At 37.7% G+C, this 23,906-nt stretch overlaps 1 protein-coding gene and 2 pseudogenes across 2 annotated transcripts in view; 2 read left to right on the top strand and 1 right to left on the bottom strand.

Annotated features, from left to right (window-relative positions):
• The window catches only part of OXR1 (oxidation resistance 1), a 460,340-nt gene that overhangs the window by 298,398 nt on the left and 138,036 nt on the right, over window positions 1-23,906 (bottom strand). The window lies entirely within an intron of this gene.
• Window positions 15,973-17,859, top strand: LOC112823311 (eukaryotic initiation factor 4A-II pseudogene; annotated as a pseudogene).
• LOC112823312 (nucleophosmin pseudogene) lies at window positions 19,587-20,802 on the top strand (annotated as a pseudogene).

Raw genomic sequence — 23,906 nt, 5'->3', positions numbered from 1 at the left:
CTTTCTGCTTACACTCCTCTGCTTAATTTCTCCAAAGGTGAGGGTACAATCCCCAAAGTCAAAGGTCAAAGATACTGAACTAAAGATTGTTGAAATGCTGAAGACTATTTATATTAGTGGGAAAGACAGGAAATAGTAATGCAGCCCTAAAATGAAAGGTGAGGAGAAAGTCTATTCTATGCTAAATATCCTTTATTTTAGAGATATGAAGAAGAACATTTTATTCAATGTAAAAATATACTATGAAATTAGACACCAAATCATTACATTTTTTTACCTAGAGAATTTCTATCTTCTAGAAATAATATTTACCTGTATGTTGATAGCTTTTTACTTCTGTTAAAAGATATATCACAAGCATGCTGATGATTTCAAATGTCATTTTCTTAACAAAATGACATTTTTTTTTCACAAAAGCTCCAGAAATTGAAAAATTATATCACATTGGATTTTTAAAGACAATTATCTGGAGATGAAGAGATCAGTGTAAAGGATAGGAGAAAGTGCTTTGGGGCTTTATATATCTGAATTTGAATCCTGACTATGTCATTTACTGCTACTGGATCAGAGGTGCATATAATGGACAGATACTTTGTTTTGTTTTGCTCACCAGTCATCCCTTTTTTGAAGGTGGGCACAATGTATCACTTCTCTTTACTCCATGGAGTTTGATTTGTGTTGACCCCACTTCCCTGTCCCCAGGGGAGCATGTGATTCAGTTCCAGCCAATAAGGAAAATGTATTCAATTCCAGAAATGTGTAAGAACTGTAGGGAAAGAGGCATAGCTGGTCGGCTAAGCACTGGCAAGCAGAAAGGATGTAAGGGGGCAGCTGCTGGAAGCCATTTGGCCACCTTAACCGGCAAGGCAATGTGTGAGAGGAACAGAGATAGGAAACCACAGCCAAGAGAAGGAGAGAGGGAGGTTATATCCTTTGGTATCAGGCATGATGGAAGCCAGTTCTACCCTTCGTCTTTACATAAGTTATTAATATCTAGGCTTTCTGTCACTTGAAATCATAAGGTCCTGATAAAAACGGTGAAGTATCAAACTTCTCTTAACCTTATATATTTTTAGTGATAAAACAGGAATAAATCACCCATTTTATTAGGTTGTGGTGAGACGTAATTGAAATGATATTCATAAAATCCCTGGAATAGAATGGGATGCATTCAGTCAATGGTGGCTATTTGACTTTAAAAGGGGCAGAAAGTGAGGTAGTTAAGACTATAGGCTCTTGAACCAAGCAGATTATGTTTGAAACATGGATACACTACTCACCAGCAATACAAATTTGAGTGAGACTACATAACCTCTCAATTCAGGTCTTCAAATCTATAAACTGAGAATAACAATATCCACTGGATAGAAGCATCAAGCCTTTTAGAAATAACATATGCGAAGGCCTTGCTAGCTGCCTGGCACATGACCAGCAGTCATGAAATGATAGCTGTTGTTTCTGTTCATGCCAATTTCAATAATTACTAACTCCAATATATTTTTATAGCAAAAGCATTATAAATAGTATCCATTTTCATTTTTAGACAGAAAGTCATGATTATTTTCAATTTTTCCTTGGAGAGAAAAAAAAAGTCATGTGGACTTAAAAAAAAAAACAAAACTAGTGTGATTTTTAAAAACAGATATCCAGAATAAAGGAAGTAAAGTCTCACTTTACTCTTAATCTATCTGACCATTTTCAGAACTTAATTTTAGTGTTTAGGTGCCCACAGGATATGGTTGATCATACACATATGTCCAACCACATCCTACAGAGCAGTAAGTGATCAGAGCATTGAAAGGTGAGGAAATATATCACATGGAGAACACTTGTCATATTTGGGGCTGCTGAGCCTGGGGAGAAGACAGGGAGGGGATGGGATAGGGCCACACACTACAGGGGTGAAGACAGGATGGCTCCTGTCTTCAGGAGCAAAGCGAAAGAATGGAGAGATCATTTCCCTGTTATTTCACGTCAAACCATACCCACTTTCCATAGTTTTATGGTCACCTCTGCCCCTTTCACATCCTACATACAGAGAATGTACTAGCTCTTCATCTGGGACATAAATTCATACCTACAAGTCCCCAACATGCTTATAAAGTCACACAAATATATATGAATCATTCAGGCCATTATAAATGATTAAGCAGATGTACTGGTATTTACCAGGAAGAGTTAGTTTCCTTCCATAGCATCACAGATCCTCACTATAGAGAGTAATTAGGGAGAACACCTGACTGAACAACTGATAACACAGATTAGTAAATTACATTGTGGTTCCCTGTGTTCAGAAATCCACATATAAATAGCAACAAAACTCCCAAGTAAGACATTGTTGTCAGGAAGAGTCCTTCAGGATCTGCATTAGTAAACTAAAGATAATTCGCAAAAAGAATATTGTTATTTACATGCAAATGGAGGTCATGTACAAGAACCAATGTCTTCTTTACCCTGGACCTTCTAAATTCAATTAGTCAGCAAGTCATTTATGCTCCACCACCAACTATATACTAAAACTGGCTTCTTTTTCCCACCAATACTATCACCTCAACAGTAGTTCTCAATTGGGGCCAATTTTGCCCCCACCAGGGACACTTGGCAATGTATGGAGATATTTTTGGCTGTTACACAGCTGAGCAGGGAGGTGGGTGATGCTACAGATATCTAGTGAGAAGAGGCCAGAGATGGTGCTTAAATATCCTACAATGCACAGCACAGCCCCCCACCTCCCCAGCAAAGGATGGTCTGGCCCAAGATGTTGATAGTGCCTAGGTTGAAAAATTTTGCCTGATCTAATTCACTAATGCATTTTCTCTTTTGGACTGCTAGCAACCTCTTGAGGAGTTGCCCTCTCCAACTAATGGCCCCTTACAATCTACTCTCCAGATAGTAGCCAGAAAGGTCACTAAAATATATAAATATATAAAATAAAAATATATAAATATATTGTATATACTTATTATATTATACAAGTTGACCCCTGAACAACACAGAAGTTAGGGGAGCTGACCCCCTGTGCAGTTGAAAATCCATGTATAGTTTTTGATTCCCCAAAAACTGAACCACTAAGAGTTTCCTGTTGATCAGAAGTCTACCAATAACATATATATAACACATATCTGTATGTTATATGTATTATTCACTATACTCTTACAACAAACCAAGCGGGAGGAAATAAAATGTAATGAAGAAAATCATAAGGAAAATTCATTTACAGTATTTTACTGTATTTATTGAAAAAAGCCCACATATAAGTGGACCTGCACTATTCAAACCTGTTGTTCAAGGATCAACTGTATATGTATATTATATATAATCTGTGTACATAGGTTTGTTATGTACTATTATATTGACCATAGGTATGTTACTTTCTCATGGGGATTAGTTTGGGTTGGAGGCACCTGGGAAACAGCAGATGCAGGAAGGACATTCTAATCTTGCCCTTTCTTCCTGAAAAAAAAGGAGATAAAATCTCCCATCGGAAAGATGGCTTCCCTGTACCAGAAGAAAAGAAACGTTCTTCAACCTGGAGTCAAAGCTGAGACATTTGTGTGCAAACAGACCTTGCTAAAATAATTCTTGTCTTTCTTTGGCCTCCTTGTATATTTTAGTTGCTTTTCCACAATGGTGCAACCTAGCATAAATGGATGTAGGTTTTACCACTTCTTTGGGTCTTCATTTCCTTATGAGGGCTCCCCTGTCATTCAAATTGTACATGTTTTCCTTCAGTTATTCTATGTTATGTCAGTTTAATTCCTAGATCCAGCTGAAAAATCCTAAGAAGGTGATAGTAAAATTTTGTCTCCCATACAATATTATTACTAATTATAATATAATTATTATATTAATAGTCATTATTAATATTATAATATATAATGTTATATATATATAATATCACACACACACAAATATAAATCTGGTCATCCCATTTCCCTGATAAACCTTTCTGGTGATTTATAAGTATATCTAGGAATTCCTAGCATAAGATGCAGGTCCTATCCAAGCCTTCAAAGCCCTTCATTTTCCCACCAACCTCATCTTCTACCACCCTCTCCTTGACTTCCTGAGCCACACAGACCTCTGTATTCCTCCAGCAGAGCAAACCTGTTCCTACCTTCAGCACTATTCACTTGCTGCTCCTTCCACTGCAGAGACTGTTACTAGATGTCTGCATGGCTGACGCCTCCTTCACCTCTCAGCTCAAGAGTTACCTCTTCAGCGGGCCCACATGGCCACCACAGCTCAAGCAATTCTGCTCCCCCCCCCGCCCCCGCCCCACTTCACTTTTTTTTTAAAAGATTATTTATTTATTTATTCATGAGAGACAGAGAGAGAGAGAGAGAGAGAGAGAGGCAGAGGGAGAAGCAGGCTCCCAAGGAGCAGGGAGCCCTATGCGGGACTCGATCCCAGGACCCTGGGATCATGACCTGAGCCGAAGGCAGATGCTTAACCATCTGAGCCACCCAGGCACCCCCCCACTTCACTTTCAATCACACTGCCCTGTGTTATCAGCTTCACAGCACTTCACAGCACCCTGGGGCATTATCTCATCTAAGTATTAGTTTACTTGTTTATTATCTCTCTCGCCCACTGATAGTGAGCTCACAGGGTGTAGAGAGACCTCAAGTATTTTTCCACAATTGTGTCCCCAGCATCTGGGATAGCACCTGATTCCTAATAGGTACTCAATGAATAACTGATAAATGAAAAATGATGTTTTCTGAATCCATTCAACTTTTTTTCTGGCTTTATTAAGGTATAATTGTCATTCATCTTTAACATTACTTACTAATTTTCCTAAGCACAAATCAACTTTTTAAATGTTGAAGTAAAGATTAGATTAATGGCTGTACAAACTGTTATAAATTATAAATTAAGTAAATTGAACTCAGCTTTTTTTTTCTTTCCAGAATCATTTAACAATGAGGAAGGCAAAATTATCACCCCAAAAAGCAGGGTTTTTTTTTCTTCTCTGTTTTAGACATTCATAGCTTCATATTCAAAACACATGACATCACTGGTCAACTATGTTGTTTCAAAGCACATTGAGAGTTCCAATTCTTTTGGAAATTGTCTATATTATGCCTCAGTATTATAGGTCTCAATGAATTTTCCTAGTGTTTTCATTTAACAAAGTTCACAATTTTGTAATAAAATTGGCTTTTCTTAAACCTTAGCAAGCAAAATGCAAAACTCTGAAAAGTTTCTCTATGATTCAGTGGAATATTAGTTTTGCTTAAGCCAGTTGGGACCACAGTAATTCAAATGATCATATTGCCATCTACACCAACACAAACATGAATGCATATAATATCAGAGTAAAATAATTTAATCAGAGGTAACATTACATTTGAATTTTGGCAGCAGAACATATACATCTTTAGGGCATGATAACAGAAAAGGATGAGATTTAAAAGATAGTTTAAACTTGTTTTTTAAGGAAAAAGGTTTTGTGATGTTGGTCTTTCCCCTCCTAAAATGACTTTTAGGTTTGCATATGGACCTTTGGTAGGTGGTAGACTAATCCTCTGAGCAAAAAAGAATTTAATGTAATCACTTCTATAGATGAATCTAACCACTGGGGGAAAAAAAACCCACAAATGTTTATTTTGTTATATACCTACAAGGAAAAACGAATAAGGAAAGCATATTTAAAAGAACGTTTCTTTCAGCATTGTTTAGAAAAGTAAAAACTAAAAGTAACCATACTCTAGAAGTAGAGGGACGGATAAATAAACTGTATGGGATAATAATTACCACAGTTAAAATGACTGGACTAGATAGATGGATGGAGAGAAAGGAAGGAAGGAAGAAGGAAGGAAGGAAGGAAGGAAGGAAGGAAGGAAGGAAGGAAGGAAGGAAGGAAAGAAGGAAGGAAGGAAGGAAGGAAGGAAGGAAGGAAAAGAAAGAAAAGGAAGAAAAAGAAAAAAGAAAGGAAAGAAGAAAGAAAGAAAGAAAGAAAGAAAGAAAGAAAGAAAGAAAGAAAGAAAGAAAGAAAGAAAGAGAAAGAAAGAAAGGAAGAAAGAAAGATGATAGATTTGAACAGGGACATATTTTGAAAACAATGTTGATTGAGAAAAGCAAACTGCCACAAGATACATTCAGTATGATACAATTTATATACAGTTTTTAAAAACACAGAATAGTATATTCCTATACTTCTTTATTCAACACATATTTTGGGGGCATCTACTTTGTGTCAGCCATTATTCTAGGCATCAAAAGGATGTAACCATAGAATCATAGAAAGGATATAATCATAGAATCCCTGACCTAACAAAAGCTTATAATCTGATTAGGGATAAACAGCAAACAGATAAATGCATGCACACATATAATACATATACAAATTCTGTCAGGTAGTGGGACACTTTATGGAGAAAAGTAAAGCCTAGGAAAGGATCCTGATGACAGTTAACTATAGATTGATTGGTCTCCCCACCCCCACCAGGAAGTGACTTCTGAACAAAATCTGATGGAGCCACATGAGACAGGCCTATGGACGGGTAATCCAGGGGGCAGGACGAGCAAATGTAAAGACCCAGAGATGGAAACGTGCTTGGAAATGTGCCCACTGTGCTCCCTAAACAGCAAGGGAGCCAGAGGAGGCACCTGAAGTGCAGGAAGGAAGGACACTGGGAGGCTGGAAGTTACGCTGGGAAGTGGGTCATACAGAACCCTGGTGATCATGGCAAGGGCATTTTATTCCAGGTGTGATGGAGACCACTGAAGGGCTAGGAGGAGGGAGGTTATGCAATCTGATGTTATGTTTTGGAAGGATTAATCTGGCTGGTGGGTGGAGAAGAGATGGTGGTGTTGAGGTGATGCTGTGACAGACGAAGAAGCCAGGAACAAGTAGCAAGATGGAGCATAAAAGATGACAAGCACTGGACTAGCGGCATAGCAGGATCAGGTGAAAAGGCATTGGAATTATGGTATACTTTATTTCCGAGGCAGAGCCAAGCAGACATTGTTTGTACATAAAGTTATATGCAATAAAAACATAACAGTACATGTGTCGAATCCAGATAGCACTGCCTCTGGGATAGGAGAAAGGGGGATAAGAAAATATAGGCAGATTCAACTTTCTAATATTTAAGAGGAAAAAAGCTGTCAATGTGAATATGGTATGATCTTAACATCTGTTAATTCTGGGCTTGGGGCACCCAGATATTTGCTTTATTATCTTTGTAATCTTCTGGTTTTCATATCTTTCCATAAGAATTATATTCTATACAGAAAGAATAATATCTATGCCATCTTTCCACTGTAAATCATTGATTAATTCATGTATTTAACGAATATTCCTTGAGCACCTATTCATGCCAGACACTGGTATAGATGCTGTTGAAGCTACAAAGTCCTCATGGAGTTTATATTCTGGGGGAGGAGAGGCAGACAGTCGAAGAAACAGATACATAATATAAAGCCATTCTGGATTAGGGGATATGAGGAAAAATGAAGCATGACGCCAGAGTTATTGTAAACTGGCTTTAACTTAATTCTCCTATAAGAGAAATTCAACATTCAGTTCTATTTTTGTGCTTATAAATCATAAATTTAATAAAGCATCACAGGAACCTGAGCAGCTGACAGTTATAGGGAGATTACCGAGCACAGACTCTGGAGTCAGAAACCCTTGGTTAGAAGTTGGCAAGTGTTCTAGCTATCTGCTCTAGCTTAAACAACAATTTATCCTCATCACCATCATGTTCATCTTTTTCTTATTCTTAAATCTCATGACTTTTTACGCCAGGAATTTGGACTGGACAGAGTGGGGACAGCTCATCTCTGCTCCATGATACTGGAATTTCAGCTGGGGTGGCTCAAAAGGCTGGGGCCTAGAAGAGCTACAGCTGGCTTAGCATATCTCGGGCTTCCTCAGAGCCTGGTGGCCTTAGGATAATAGGACTTCTTCTGTCAGCTCAGGACTCCAAGAACAAGTGGCCCCAGAGTTGTGGACAGAAGCTACAAGGCTTCTTATGACCTAGTCAGAATTCCTAGAACATCACCTCTGCCACAGACTATGGCTCAAACAAGCCACGAAATCCAGCCCAATTCAAGGAAAAGGGAATTAAATTCCTCCTCTCAATAGGAGGATTAGAAGGAATTTAATCCACCACAGCAAATTACTTAATTATTCAGGGATGCATTAATTTAGTCCATAAAATGGAGCAATAACGTTTCCTTCAAAGAGTTATAAGAATAGGAAACAACCTATGGAAAGTGACTGGTGGCTAACAGGATTTCGAATATGGTTGTGTCCCTGTCCACTGATAAGGGACTAACAAAGAGTCTTCCAAACCATTTTCACCTGAAATGAGGAGGGTCTAGGAAATCCCTGAAGTCCACTGCTACTGCAAGAGTGGGATATTCATAAGAAGGCTCTATTATTTTTGTCAGAACTTGGAAGACCACGATAAGAAGATAAACTGAAATGCTAGCTCTAAGATACTCCAAACTTTGTGCATCTGTCTTAGTTCTCCAAGTTTTATGACTTCTATAAAACAGGCAGCAGCTTTGTTTCGGAAAAGGTAGAGTATCATTTTACACCCAGCAGGTGTTTAGAGGAGGAAAGAGAGGTAAGTGGAGTCTTTATTCTTAGAATTATAAAATCAATACAGTTTTCTTCCTGAGGCAGATGTTAAAACCAAGCCAGCTATTTTAAACATAGTAATGAATGTTCCTTCACTTAGTTCTGAAGTGAAGTCAGATAGGTAAAGAGCACAGTTCTATATTTGAAGAGAGTATGGGATAAACATAACTCTCATTCCCATCTGTGCTATATACAACTGTATTCTTAAATGCTAATTTAATCCTATTGGTTCTCTTTGAAGGCTAGGCAAACTAAACCGGTCCATTGGTTTATATAATACATGAAGTTTCTTTCAACCCTTTGCAATGGGCCTTTGGATACATTCATTTTACAAGGGATTATGACTTCAGGGGAAAATGCTGAGGAGAATAAAAGATACCCGTCTATTATGTAAATAAAGGCACTAAAGTTCTAATCACACACACACACAAAGAATAGGCTACAGAAATCCTTCTATTCTTAGTTTCCATTTTAAGTGAATATAAATCTCTATAACCATCACTTCAAAGACAGACATTATTACAGAAATTACTGGAATATATTTACACTGAACATGAATAAGCCTTAAGAAACCCAAAGATTCTCAAAAATAACCCTCAACCATCCCCAACATAGAGAAAAAAAAAATATATATATGTATTTATTTATTTATCTTTATATAACCTAACAGTCCTGCCAAAATGGGAGGTTTATTGATCTCTGTTATAGGTTAATAATTATTTCTTAAGTGTCTACTATGTGCCAGATGCCCTGCTGGGAGCTAAAGATTAATTAGAAGAAATTCTTAACTATTGTCTTGGGCAGGTGTCCTCCGCTCCCCCACTGGGGGGGTACAGGGTGGAGAGTGAGGTACTGGGAGCCAATTTTAACTAATAGGGTAGCCACTGTTAAGGAGTTTCCAGCAGGGGAACAAACATGAACAGATAATGGATCTTTGAAAGATCACAAGTAAACAGAGGAACCAGACTGTGAGCCCCAGGCTGAGTGACTGCATAGCCCGGGCTTCTTCTTTCTTCTGACACTTGGGATCTGAATCCTGACTCTGCCACACAATGGTTATGAAGTTTTGGACAAGTACTTTAACTGCTATAAGCCTCAGGTTCCCATTCTGTAAAAGGAGGTTTTAAATATTTGCTCATGGTTGAGAGGATAAATATTAATGTTGGTGGTGGGGGGAGTCTTGCAGGATGACAAACGGGCACATGGTACACCCAACCATGCCTATCACGAATCCCATAACCATGAGCTACTTATATATGCTGACAGGTAGTTTTGAATTTCTAACTCTAATATCTTTATTTCCTAAGTACCAAAGTTGTTTTTAATACGTCAAAGTCCACTTACATTAGTCAGTCATTAGTCAGTTTTTCGAAAATGTAAAATTCTCTATCATCCCAATACATCAAAGTTCTAGTCCTGTATTCTATATGGTACTAAACAGTCTTAAATCCCAAATCTAGTGTCATCTATAATTTATCACCTAGATCTTTGAAAAAGACAGCAACTACTCCAGGCCTGGAATTATGGAATTTCATAGGGTAATTAATTAAATGTCTGCTATGGCAAAACCATAGACCAGTACACTCCATATCCATTCTAACCTTCTCTTTCTTTTGCTTTCTCTACAATAAAAGTTAGTAAGAGAAATACTTGGGACATCCAGCCTCTCTTACAGGCAGGGGTGGCCATGTGACAAGTCCTGGCCAATTAGAGGTAGGTGAAAGTCTTTGGGATTAATACAGAAGAGCCTCTCAAGGTAAAGGCCTAACTGATTTACCCAACTTCTTTCTTAAGTTGAATACAGAGTAAATGCATCAGGGTGCAACCATTTTGTAACCAAGAGGATGAAAGTTAAAACTTAGGGCTGCTGTGGGGCGCCTGGGTGGCTCAGTTTTTAAGCGTCTGCCTTCGGCTCAGGTCATGATCCCAGGGTCCTGGCATCGAGCCCCACATCGGGCTCCCCGCTCTGCGGGAAGCCTGCTTCTCCCTCTCCCACTCCCCCTGCTTGTGTTCCCTCTCTTGCTATCTCTCTCTCTGTCAAATAAATAAATAAAATCTTAAAAAAAAAAAAAAAACTTAGGGCTGCTGAGAAAGGACACTGAAGGAACTCATTGCCTCAATAAATATCTTTAAGCACCCACAGTATTCCTGTACTTTCTAGTTCCAGATTTCTTCTTATTTGAGAAAAATAGACCTTATACTTATTTAAGTGATCATGTTGCCCGATATGGTTGCGCTACCCACATGTGGCTTTAAATTTTAAATTAATCAAGATTAAATAAGATAATAAACTTGGTTCCTCAGTATGGAACAGTGCAATTATTGAACATTTCCATCATCACAGAAGTTTCTTTTTCTTTTTCTTTTTTTTTTGAGAGTTATTTATTTATTTGAGAGAGAGAGAGAGAGTATGCACAGGCACACAGGAGCAGGGGGGAGGGGGAAAGGGAGATGGAGAGAAATCCTCAAGCAGACCCCCCCCACCTGGAGTTAGCCTGGAGCCTAACTTGGGGCTCAATCCCAGGAACCTGAGATCATGACCTGAGCTGAAATCAAAAGTAGGAGGCTTAACCAACTGAGCCACCCAGGTGCCCCAGAAGTTTCTATTTAAACAACATTAGAAATAATTGTATTTGCGGCCAGATGTATTGTAAATGCTATAGATGCTAATATTTTCATCACTAAGGTTAAGGGCAGAAACATCCCAGTTCCTGTCTCCAACTAAGCCCATCTGCCCCCAGGTATCTGATTATTTATTCCATATTGAGATACCACACATTGATTTATCACTAGCCTTTTATCCAAGAGATTTCTCAGACTTTCTTAGAGGATTAGATTAGTCTGCAGAACCTCTTCTTCACAGAGCTCCAAATAATCAAGCACTCTCCTTGCAGATAATAGAATTACAGAAATTAATATTCCTGTGCTAATATTCCAGGAAGAAAGGAAAAACAGCCACAGTCATGTCACAATAACAGCAGCTGCCAAGTTAAAGCAATTGGCTCCAATACACAGTAATGTTTCCTTCAGAATATACCCGTTTCTTTTATTTTCTTAAAAACGTATCCAGAACGAGAGCTGAGACTCTGAGGCCCACATCACTCACAGCTGTGAGCCTGGTCGTTGAAGTCTTCCAGGAAGCTGTGTGCTGCCGTCTCCCGGCTTCAGTGAATGCAGTCATGAGTCAGTCCACCAAATGTGGGAGCACGGCATTAAGATCAATGGGAAGAAATCACTGATGAGGCAATTTTCACTTAGTTGTAGTGAGAGAGGGGGAAATATGAGAATGTCAAAGATATTTCTGACAAATTTCCTGATGTGGTAATTCCAATTTTCATTTACTTATTTACTGTTGGTCACTTTAAAATACTGATTGTAGTAATAGTACTTAATTATTTACTACAAGCTAGGCAACATTGTAAGTAGTATTCCCTATGCTTTCATTTAATCCTCAAAAAAGAATCCTGGGGGCGCCTGGGTGGCTCAGTCGTTAAGCGTCTGCCTTCGGCTCAGGTCATGATCCCAGGGTCCTGGGATCGAGCCCCGCATCGGGCTCCCTGCTCAGTGGGAAGCCTGCTTCTCCCTCTCCCACTCCCCCTGCTTGTGTTCCCTCTCTCGCTGTGTCTCTCTGTCAAATAAATAAATCTTTAAAAAAAAAGAACAGAAACTCTGACAGAGGTACTATTATCATTCCTAATGTTATAAAGAGACTAACGCATAAAGAGTTTTAAAAAGTTGCCCAAGGCTACCACTGAGTAAGCAGCAAAGCTCAAATTCAAACCCACACAATCTGTCTCGAGTCTTCACTTTTAATCACTATATTCTCTGAAGTTGATCATGTTCCTAGAGAAATAAGCTAGGAATTATTCAGTGCCTTATGCAGAGAATATCACTTTCATCCATGTACTGAGATGCTCCAGAAGTAGTCTAGGACCACACTGAAACTCCTTTTTGTCACCTATAACCCCACTTCTTGAAGGACAGAAAACATCAGTTTATGAATATGAATATTTTCCACAACAAGTAACAAAGTTACTTGAGATTCAGGCATGATTATTTTAAAAGACCGAATATAAGAAGACATACAAAATAAGAAAAGTGGGATGGATATGCCATAAATTACAGGTCTTTAGAGTCTGGATAGCAATTAAAAAAATAATAGCAGGGGACGTCTGGGTGGCTCAGTTGGTTAAGCGTCTGCCTTCTGGTCAGGTCATGATCCCAGGGTCCTGGGATGGAGCCCCACACCGGGCTCCCTGCTCAGTGGGGAGCCTGCTTCTCCCTCTCCCTCTGCCCCTCCTCCCCGCTCATGCTCTCTCTCTCTCTCTCTCTCTCTCTCTCTCTCGTTCTCTCTCTCACTCAAATGAAATCTCTTTTTAAATAATGATAATAATAACGGACAACTGCTGTCCCTTTAAAGTGCCAGGCCCTGTTCTAAGCACCTTAGATGGATCAGCACACTGTATCTTCACAACAACTTAGTGAGGGAAGCGTCATTATCCCATACAATAGATGAAGCAGCCCAGGCACAGAGAGGGTTACCTAGAGAGTGAGGAGCAGTTCCAGGCACCCTCTTCCAGTCAGCCTAGCAGGCCCTTTGTGGTCTGGCCCTTGACCTCCACCTCAGCTCCTACTCCTCTCCCTTGTTCATTCTGTTCCATAGTGGGTGCTCCTTCCATGCTCCCTCTTCAAGAAGTTTCCATTTATATTTCCTCTTTTATCAGAGGCCTTCCCTAACTTCTTAAAATCACAGCCCACTCCCTGATGCCAGTCCTGAGCACGTATTTACTGAATGAACAAATAAATAGACCTATGTCAACACCATTCCCTCAGAGAGGTGCAGTGATGTTTGACACTGAGAAGCTGCTTTTGCACAGGTGTTATGTATTTGCTTTCCTTTCCTCACAAGTCTTTGTTCAGATCTTTTTTTTTTTAAGATTTATTTATTTATTTGAGAGAGAGAGAGAGAGAGCACAAGCGGGAGGGGCAGAGGAAGAGAGAATCTCAGACTCCACGCTGAGCACAGAGCCCAAAGTGGGGCTCAATCTCAGCATCCTGAGATTGTCTGAAGTTAAAAATATGCAGAATGCCTACAAACTTGAGTGAACTGCAGTACTCAGTTTTCATGGGCTAATCTCAAATTAGTCTTCAAATTATTTTTTTTATTATGATGAAGGAAATGTCCGTTCAAATTAGGCTAAACAGATAACAATCTTGGAGATGGTTTAAAGAGAAACCTGTATTTTCAAAAGGAAGAAATGTAAACACTAAAATGCATAAGAAAAATGTTCATTCTCACTAATAAAAGAAACATGAATAAAATAAGGCATCATTTAAAATAATTCCTCAGATGGAGGAAAAAATTAAAATATAGTAATCAATAATAGAGAGAGTCCAAGGAAATTTGAATCTCATAAAATTGCTGGTGGGGTAAGACCTTAAAAGAGGACAATCTGACAAAATTCATTACAGACTTCTAATTTTACACACACTTGGCCATTATTTCCACTATTATGAATTTATGCCAAAGAAATAATTCTGGATGTTGGAGGATTTTGTTAGATGTATGCTTATTGTAGTGTTATCCTAAAGGTGAAAAATTAAGAAACAATCTAATTGTGACACAGAGAACTTGATTAAGCACATAATGGAATATTTAATAGAATGTTTGCCCTCTTTTACTAGGTAGCTATTAAAATCATATTATTGAAGAATATTTAATGACATGGGAAATATTTACAGTATATATTTTAGTAGGAAAAAGCAAATGATAAATCACAACAGTATGAATCCATTAAATATACAGAAAAATCCTAGGAAAGCCACAATAGTTACAGGTTTACTTGGATGATTGAATTATAGATAATTCTTATATTCTCCCTTTTGTTTACATGCATTTTCTAATTTTTCTCCAAAGGATAAAGATTAGTTTTTTACTAAGAAAGAAATAATTACTTGATTGAAAAACTTCTTGATAAAGGACTTTAAGGAAATTCGCCTTTTCACTGTATTTATCTAAGGTAGTATGATGGAATTATTTTTTTATGGAGAGAGGCTCCTGAGGGTAAAGAGGTAGGATTCATCTCTTGGACAAAGGGGAGCAAGCTCTTGAGAGATTACAGCTTTCATTCTATCCTCATGTTCTGTGGTTAAAAATGCTGCCCACATGCATAGCCAATGTTTCCTCTACTTTTTAAAATCTAGTTTTGCCTTACCAAAGGTTTAAATAATGGTAGAACTACAGTAAATAAACAACTGTTCTGGCACAGTTATATGAGTATAACAGAGGCTTAGAAAGTTAACTTTATTTAGGGGCACCTTGGGAAGAGCTAATTCACCTGCCGGAGTTTAGCCAACTTATTCTCTCAAATTGCTTCTAGAATACGTCTTAGCTATAGTTCCAGAAATACAGAAATAGTTCCTTAAATGAAGCCTGTTCACTTAATTTGAATGACAGTTCCAAAACTGAATACCTGAGGTTGTTTTACTGATAAAGTAAGGATGGTCAAAAGGATAGTTGGTAACTACATTTTAGAATAGATCTTCATTTTTAGGGTATTCATCAAGTGCACTTTGAGGGTAACATACATAGTTTTGAAAGACTAAGTGTACAGTGATAAAAGCCAAAGAATCCCCTGAAACACTTTTCCTGGTTAATTTTATTTAACTAGATGCAAATTTAATCAATTATAAGAAATCAAACTCCCATAGGGCCAGACACTATTGGTTGTTGTGGGACCAAATAATAATGAGAAGTTGGCTCGTGAAAACACAATCATGGCTGGGTCAACATTAATGTTTGAAGCAACTAGAATATCTAGAGGCATCTAGAGTCAGAGGCATCTAGAACCCTAGGGAAATGCTGGATATTTATGCCGGCCAGCCACAGGACCTTCTCTCCTGGCCAATACCAAGGACCATTTTGACTTCCGTTGTATGCACTGTTCATATTATTCATCTTCTAAAAGTTCTGAATATTTAAAAATCTATGTAATAATAAGTGCAATACAGTGTAATGTATTAACTAAGCACAGGGTTTAGTTCTGACTCTACAGCTGATTGTGACCTTGGGCAAGTTACTTAACTTTCCCAAATCTATTTAAACTGTAAATCTGGGGCAATAAACTTAGCTACAGAGTTATGAGTACTAAATGAATGCTCTAAAATGGCAAAAAATGAGCATTCCAGAAATGATAGTTAATGCTATAAGGGTGAATATGCATTCTGAAAAGTCCTTCAGCTCTTTATTTGAACCAGTACATCTAGAAAACACAGAAAATTACATAATGTGACTTAAGATGAAGATGTTATTACTCTTAGTCTTTTGAGTATTTTAAAATGCTTTAAATGAACAATTTTGCTTTTCCAGTTGGGCGCTGAGTGGGTCTTCGAATCATGTCTGGTGGCTCCGCGGATTATAAGAGAGAACATGGAGGCCCAGAGGGAATGGACCCTGATGGTGTCATCGAGAGCAACTGGAATGAGATTGTTGATAACTTTGACGATATGAATTTAAAGGAGTCTCTTCTTCTGCTTATGGTTTTGAGAAGCCTGCAGCTATTCAACAGAGAGCTATTATTCCTTGTATTAAAGGGTATGATGTGATTGCTCAAGCTCAGTCAGGTACTGGCAAGACAGCCACATTTGCTATTTCCATCCTGCAACAGTTGGAGATTGAGTTCAAGAAGACCCAAGCACTAGTATTGGCCCCCACCAGAGAACTGGCTCAACAGATCCAAAAGGTAATTCTGGCACTTGGAGACTATATGGGAGCAACTTGTCATGCCTGCATTGGTGGAACCAATGTTCGGAATGAAATGCAAAAACTGCAGGCTGAAGCACCACACATTGTTGTTGGTACACCAGGGAGAGTATTTGATATGTTAAACAGAAGATATCTTTCTCCAAAATGGATCGAAATGTTTGTTTTGGATGAAGCAGATGAAATGTTGAGCCGAGGGTTTAAGGATCAAATCTATGAGATTTTCCAAAAATTAAATACAAGTATTCAGGTTGTGTTGCTTTCTGCCACAATGCCAACTGATGTGTTGGAAGTGACCAAAAAATTCATGAGAGATCCAATTCGAATTCTGGTGAAAAAGGAAGAACTGACCCTTGAAGGAATCAAACAGTTTTATATTAATGTTGAAAGAGAGGAATGGAAGTTGGATACACTTTGTGACTTGTACGAGACACTGACGATTACTCAGGCTGTTATTTTTCTCAATACAAGGCACAAGGTGGACTGGCTCACTGAGAAAATGCATGCCAGGGACTTCACAGTTTCTGCTCTGCATGGTGACATGGACCAGAAGGAAAGAGATGTTATCATGAGGGAATTCCGATCAGGGTCAAGCCGTGTTTTGATCACTACTGATTTGTTGGCTCATGGGATTGATGTGCAACAAGTGTCATTGGTTATAAACTATGATCTACCTACCAATCGTGAAAACTGTATTCACAGAATTGGCAGAGGGGGTCGATTTGCGAGGAAAGGTGTGGCTATAAACTTTGTTACTGAAGAAGACAAGAGGATTCTTCGTGACATTGAGACTTTCTACAATACTACAGTGGAGGAAATGCCAATGAATGTGGCTGACCTTATTTAATTCCTGGGATGAGATAGTTTTGAATGCAGTGCTCGCTGTTGCTGAATAGGCGATCACAATGTGCATTGTGCTTCTTTCTTTGCAAATATTTGAATCTTGTCTCAATGCTCATAACGGATCAGAAATACAGATTTTGATAGCCAAGCGACTTTAGTCGTGAGCTCTTGTGAGGAAAGGCATTGGCTTTATCCTCTTTAGAGTTAGACTGTTGGGGTTGGGTATAAAAGATGGGGTCTGTAAAATCTTTCTTTCTTAGAAATTTATTTCCTAGTTCTGTAGAAATGGTTGTATTAGATGTTCTCTATCATTTAATAATATACTTGTGGACTAAAAGATATAAGTGCTGTATAAAATCAGCCAATTATGTTAAACTAGCATATCTGCCTTTATTGTGTTTGTCATTAGCCTGAATAGAAAGGCCTTTAAAATTGATTTTTTTTTTTAGAAAGCATTTGAATGCATTTTGTTTGGTATTGTATTTATTCAATAACGTATTTAATTAGTGCTAAGTGTGAACTGGACCCTGTTGCTAAGCCCCAGCAAGCAATCATATCCTAGGTAGGGTTAAATCCCAGTAAAACTGCCATATTCCACATGTCTTAATGAAGTTTGAATGTTAAATAAATTGTATATTCACTTTAAAAAAATAAATGAACAATTTTTTCTAAGATGGTAACACAGAATTTGGGACATTTATAAATTACCTCAAAAATAGACACAAAGTGATCATTCAGAATTTTTGTTTTTTAAAAAGAGGTGCTCTTCCCCCCCCCCCCACTTTGGCGGTATTTGTTCTTTAAATAATGTATTGTGTAAAATATACTACAGGACACAGGATACTGTGTCTTCTTCTTGGAATTATCAATTTCTAACTTAAATTATAGAATTCTATTGCATTTCTTCTTTAATTTTAGGCCAATGCTTCATGAAAGGAGGCTTACTTTCTCTACTTCACAGTGTTCTGTGTAGACTTAGCAGTATCCACATGGGGACCAATGTACGCATGATTATGACAGTCACAATTGTACCTTTATTGCATCCTCGGAGCCCAGACAACCTAAGTCAGTGATGACAAAACCCTTTGGGAATACAATTTTAACATTTAACTTAAACTTCCAATGAGCTGAAGTATTAAAAAAAAAAAATTAAACATCTATAGCCTCTATAGCCAGAGAACTACCCTAAATAATCAGAACACTGAGGTATAATTGGCTGGTAGCTCTTATAGCTAACTGGAAATTATCAGTCCATTTGCATATATTTAATGGAGAAGAGACTTTCTTGATATTGTAGATTGATTGCATTAATGGTCCTAATTACTGGCCTCTCATATTCATGGTTTTTCCTCTTTACATTTGTGTTCCCCTCCCAATCTGACTGAGCTCAGTCAAGTGACTTGCTTTGCTTTGGCCAAATAGAAGCAAACTTGATAAAAGCAGAGGCATGAAAGAGCATTCGGTCATTTATGTTTCTAATCTTATCTCTCTGAGATCTCGGTGAGAACCTACCCAGTCTAGCCTTCCCAAGGAATCTGAGAGACAAACATGTAGAAAGGAGCCGAGATGTCCCAGCTGAGGTAATCCTGAACCAGTCCACAGTGAGCCATGTAAGTGAACCCATCCAAGATCAGCAAAACTGCCCCCCCAACAACTAACCACAGAGAGTGAGCCCAGTTGAGCCCACAACCATCCAGCTGATCTATAGGCATGTGAATAATAATAAAGGCTTATTGTTTTAAACTACTGTGTTTTGTGAGGGTCACTGCATCTTATATTTTGGTGATAGATGACTAATACACTTTAAATAGGTTAAAAAAAAAATCTGAGTTTTCCAATTGGGACTTCCAATTATATGACTCAGAACTATTTTAAGAGGTCCAGGGAAGATGGGAATTCTACACTCATGTTTTCAACAGTGTGTATGTGTGTATGGGGCAGGGTATACCTGGTATCCCACAAAATCATCTATTTGGAAGTGGTATGAAAGATGTTAATGTTTCTATTTATGTTAATAATTCTATTTTGGGAATATGTTTTATCATGTATAGAATACATTATAGTAATTCATATACATAATTCATTAACATATACAAACATGTATTGGAGGCACATATTTTATTGATAGGTATGTACCCTCAAAAAAGTTCAGAGACCACTGATCTTGCTTCTGTTTACATAGGGTAATTTTCTTATTTAGCAAGAGTTCCTCATACTGTGGCTTTCATGATGGGTCATCTCTTCAGGAATGAAGACCAATTCATTGGCAAGGTGTCACTCTTCTCTTCTAAATCTGATGAGATTTTAAGTATTTTTAAAAATTACTAGTATTCCTTTCCCTTGTGTGATTCCATCCTGCGCAGCTGTTCTGTGGAACAGTAGTGGTTTATCTCTGTCCACCTTCTCTCCCACCTAAGTGTGTGCCACCACCCCATGGAAGATTCGATGGATATGGACATGAGCCCCCTGAGACCCCAGAACTATCTTTTTGGTTGTGAACTAAAGGCTGACAAGGATTATCACTTTAAGGTGGATAATGATGAAAATGAGCACCAGCTATCTTTAGGAACGGTCAGTTTAGGAGCTGGTGCAAAGGATGAATTGCACATTGTTGAAGCAGAGGCAATGAATTATGAAGGCAGTCCAATTAAAGTCACACTGGCAACTTTGAAAATGTCTGTACAGCCAACAGTTTCCCTTGGGGGCTTTGAAATAACCCACCTGTGGTCTTATGGTTGAAATGTGGTTCAGGGCCTACGCATATTAGCGGACAGCACTGAGTAGCTTTGGAGGAAGATGCAGAGTCAGAAGATGAAGAGGAAGAGGACGTGAACCACCTTAGTTTATCTGGAAAGCGTTTTGACCCTGGAAGTGGTAGCAAGGTTCCACAGAAAAAAGTAAAAACTTGCTGCTGATGAATATGATGATGAAGATGATGATGATGATGATTCTGATGATGAGCAAGCTGAAGAAAAGGCTCCAGTAAAGAAATCTATATGAGATACTCCAGCCAAAAATGCACAAAAATCAAACCAGAATGGAAAGACTCAAAACCATCAACACCAAAAACAAAAGGTCAAGAATCTTTCAAAAAACAGGAAGAGACTCCCAAAAACTGAAAGGCCCTCGTTCTGTAGAAGATATTAAAGCAAAAATGCAAGCAAGTATAGAAAAAGGTGGTTTTCTTCCGAAAGTGGAAGCCAAGTTCATCAGTTATGTGAAGAATTCTTCTAGATGACTAACCAAGAGGCTATTCAAGATCTCTGGCAGTGGAGGAAGTCTCGTAAGAAAATAGTTTAAACAGTTTGTTAAAATTTTCCGTCTTATTTCATTTCTGTAACAGTGGATATCCGGCTGTCCTTTTTATAATGCAGAGTGAGAACTTTCCCTACTGTGCCTGATAAATGTTGTCCAGGTTCCATTGCCAAGAATGTGTTGTACAAAATGCCTGTTAAAGATGGAACTCCACCCTTTGCTTGGTTTTAAGTATGTATGGAATGTTATGATAGGACACAGTAGTAGTGGTGGTCAGACAAATGGAAATGGTGGGGAGACAAAAATATACATGTGAAATAAACTCAGTATTTTAATAAAGTAAAAAAAATTACTAGTATTCAGTTAAGGTAAACTGAAAAATAAATGTAGTAACTGTATAGTGATTTTTTTTTAAAGCACGGTTTCTGTATAGAACAATTGCATTGGGAAAATAGAACATAGGCTCTTTGACTTGAGAACACTTCTCAAATATTAATACCTTCACTGGCCATACCAGTTATGGTGTGGTATCTTACTAATACTTCAAGCTATATTACATATAAACTATTTTTACTACCAAATACCAGTAAACATAATTATTTTAATGAGTATAAAGATTTAGGAGTATGTGATTTTTATAAGAGATTGCACATATTAATGGTTTACAGTGATTTTAAAATGCAGCTAATTTACTTTTTCACATAAACTCTAAAATAACTTCTTTATTGGAACTAAACTTAAACTAAAATGATCCATCAGTGAAACAGTAAGGAATGACACATTTATTTTTCAGATATAAGGAAACTGATAAGAAAGATATATTCTTCATGACTTTAGAGAGTAAAGATAAATGTTAAAACATAAGTTCTACAAATTAACAAATAAAGATATATGACCTCCATTTCATAATCAATTTTACAAGGTGCTATATCTTTAAAAGGAAAGTAATTTAAAACTGTCAAATTTGCTTCAGAATGGCTTTCTTATATATTAAATTCCTCTCTTAATGCTACCATATATAAATTTTTCTTTTCCCCCTACATCATTCTGCCAAGTCCATATACATTCAATATTTAAAGGTATTTTTAAAACACAAGTGATTTTTCTCCCCTTCACACAAAAATGTTTTCCTTCTTTTCTGCCCCAGAGTGTTAAGTATCATAGGCTACTGACTTTCTGAGAGCTCAGTTATAACCCTTTAAAGAAGGGTTGGAATACTGTGCACATGTTTATCCAGATGAGTTGTATTATTTCTAGAAAAAAATAAGAGCTTAGTGTAAAGTCTGATTTGCATACTGATTTCCATCATGTTTCAAGTTATGTCTAATCCCATAAAATGAAATTAATCTTTCAGTTCAGACTATTGCAGTTGGACAGGCAAATAAAAAGTTCAGGTTATTTAGAAAATTCATTGACTTACTGCCCAAATAAGAAACAAAGAACTAGAGCATGGCTAAGACATTGTCCCCCCAACAATGAAGCAATCTAGACAGACAGCAGGGCTGAGGGAGCCACAGAGGGAGTGGAACATGATGAAGAAGAAGTCTCTTCAGAGGCCCTACGGATTTGCCCCATGGATTTCAGCTCCCCATGCCTCTGCCATATAATGAGTTCGTCTGTCATCTATTTAGCTTTTGAGCCAACAGTCTATTGACTGGATGCAGACTCCAGGGACTGAGATGTACTTGGAAGATCTTCAGACAGACTCATCATGTGACATCGATGAAGCCAATCAATACACCACTTGACGCTTCGAAGTTGTCTACGAGCAAACAGAGGACAAGCGATAGCCTGCAATGCACCTGCCTCCCCACAGTGTTAGGAGACTGAAGGAATGCATCCTTTCACGTCAATGTGAGTTCTGATAAATGAAGATGCTTGGTCAAGATAAGATATATTTTCTCATCCAGAGCTCTCAGAGTGACTGAAGTCATAGTTCAACACTCATCACAAAGCTTCTGTGCTTCCCTTTCTCAAAACGTCACATGCAAATATGTCATGAATAGATAAATGCAACCAATGTCAATGGAGTCAGCAGTGTCTTTGGTGATAAATATAGGAGTGGAATATTTTATTTATTACATTTTCCTGATAATGGTACTATATTTTTAATGGTTATGAGTTTGGGTATCACATTTTTCCAAAACTCAAAAGGATTTATGTTCTGAGGACTGATATAATACATGTTCATTTTATATTTTTTTAATTATACAAAAAGTATGAAGTACAACAATGACTATGAATTCCATCACCCAGAGATAACCACTGTCAACATCTGGGTGACTCTTCTAGATATCTTTATGGATATATGCATACAATACATATACACTTATGTACGTATCTATACATTTAAAATCACACACCTACCTATCAACCTAAGTATATGCTATTTTGCAACCTGTTTTTTTTTCCAGTTGTTGTGGATATCTATTCCTCTTCCAAAAATAAATAGGTTAACAGCATGATTTTCAATGGCTGCTGAACTTTCCTCCATAGCAAGGATAAACACTATTTACTAACCTCTACTACTGTTATTTTTCTTAAAGCATTCCAAACAACCACCATCAACAGAAAAGAACTACGGCACCATTTCAAAAGATCAGATATTTTGTTGTGAACAAAGGGCCAGGAAATAACAGAGACATTATAAGATAGAGAAGAGCATTAAATATATGGAAAAGTGGTGAGAGTAGATGACCATATTAGTATACTTTCAAATGAATCATGTATATCTTATTTTTATGCAAATATTATATATTGAGTAGTTCATTTACAAGATAAAATAAAAATTAAAGATTATGAAATCCCAAATTTGTAGACTTCACAGCCCCAACTGAACCTGCTCTTGATTGATTTAATGTCTTTTTTTTTTTTTTAACTTTCTTGTAATCACATTCTATAACCTGGTATTTTTATCAAAAGTTGAAATTTAGGATTTTCCTGAGTACCTCTGGCCACTTGATCCTGAGTGGACAGCTGCATCCCTGAGAAGACCCCAGCTTCAGTGAAGCAGCCCTTTCCCCAAGCCCTCTGTCCTCTGCCATTCCTGGCCACTTCATGCCTAGGAGGAGTCAAGGACCCACTCATCACCACTGTTGTCCCTAGTCCCTTGAGGTAACTATGCTCTCCCTTGTAATTTCCTACACTTTGGTCAACCCTTTGTCAGTCATCCTTTTATTAAACTCTCTTCAAGTTGCTCATTTTGAGTACGCCATCTGTTTCCGGTTGGGAGTCTGACTGAACCATACATATTTCATAGGTGTAAAGACACTACAAGAACATTTATATGAAACGGTAAAAGGTGGAACTCCTAGCAGTCCTTGTTTTCATCACAAAATTTGGCTGCTTAGGAAACTAAAAGGTTTTTCTGTGAACAGTAATAGTGTTTGTAGCTATATTAGGAAAAGAAATTTTGATAAATGAATCTACTGCCTTAAGACACATTTG

This window comes from Callorhinus ursinus, unplaced genomic scaffold (genome assembly GCF_003265705.2).
Source record: "Callorhinus ursinus isolate GAN/ISIS: 27379988/994484 unplaced genomic scaffold, GSC_fseal_2.0 scaffold5, whole genome shotgun sequence".
Lineage (NCBI taxonomy): Eukaryota > Metazoa > Chordata > Mammalia > Carnivora > Otariidae > Callorhinus > Callorhinus ursinus.
This window is presented reverse-complemented; position numbering and strand designations above follow the sequence as displayed.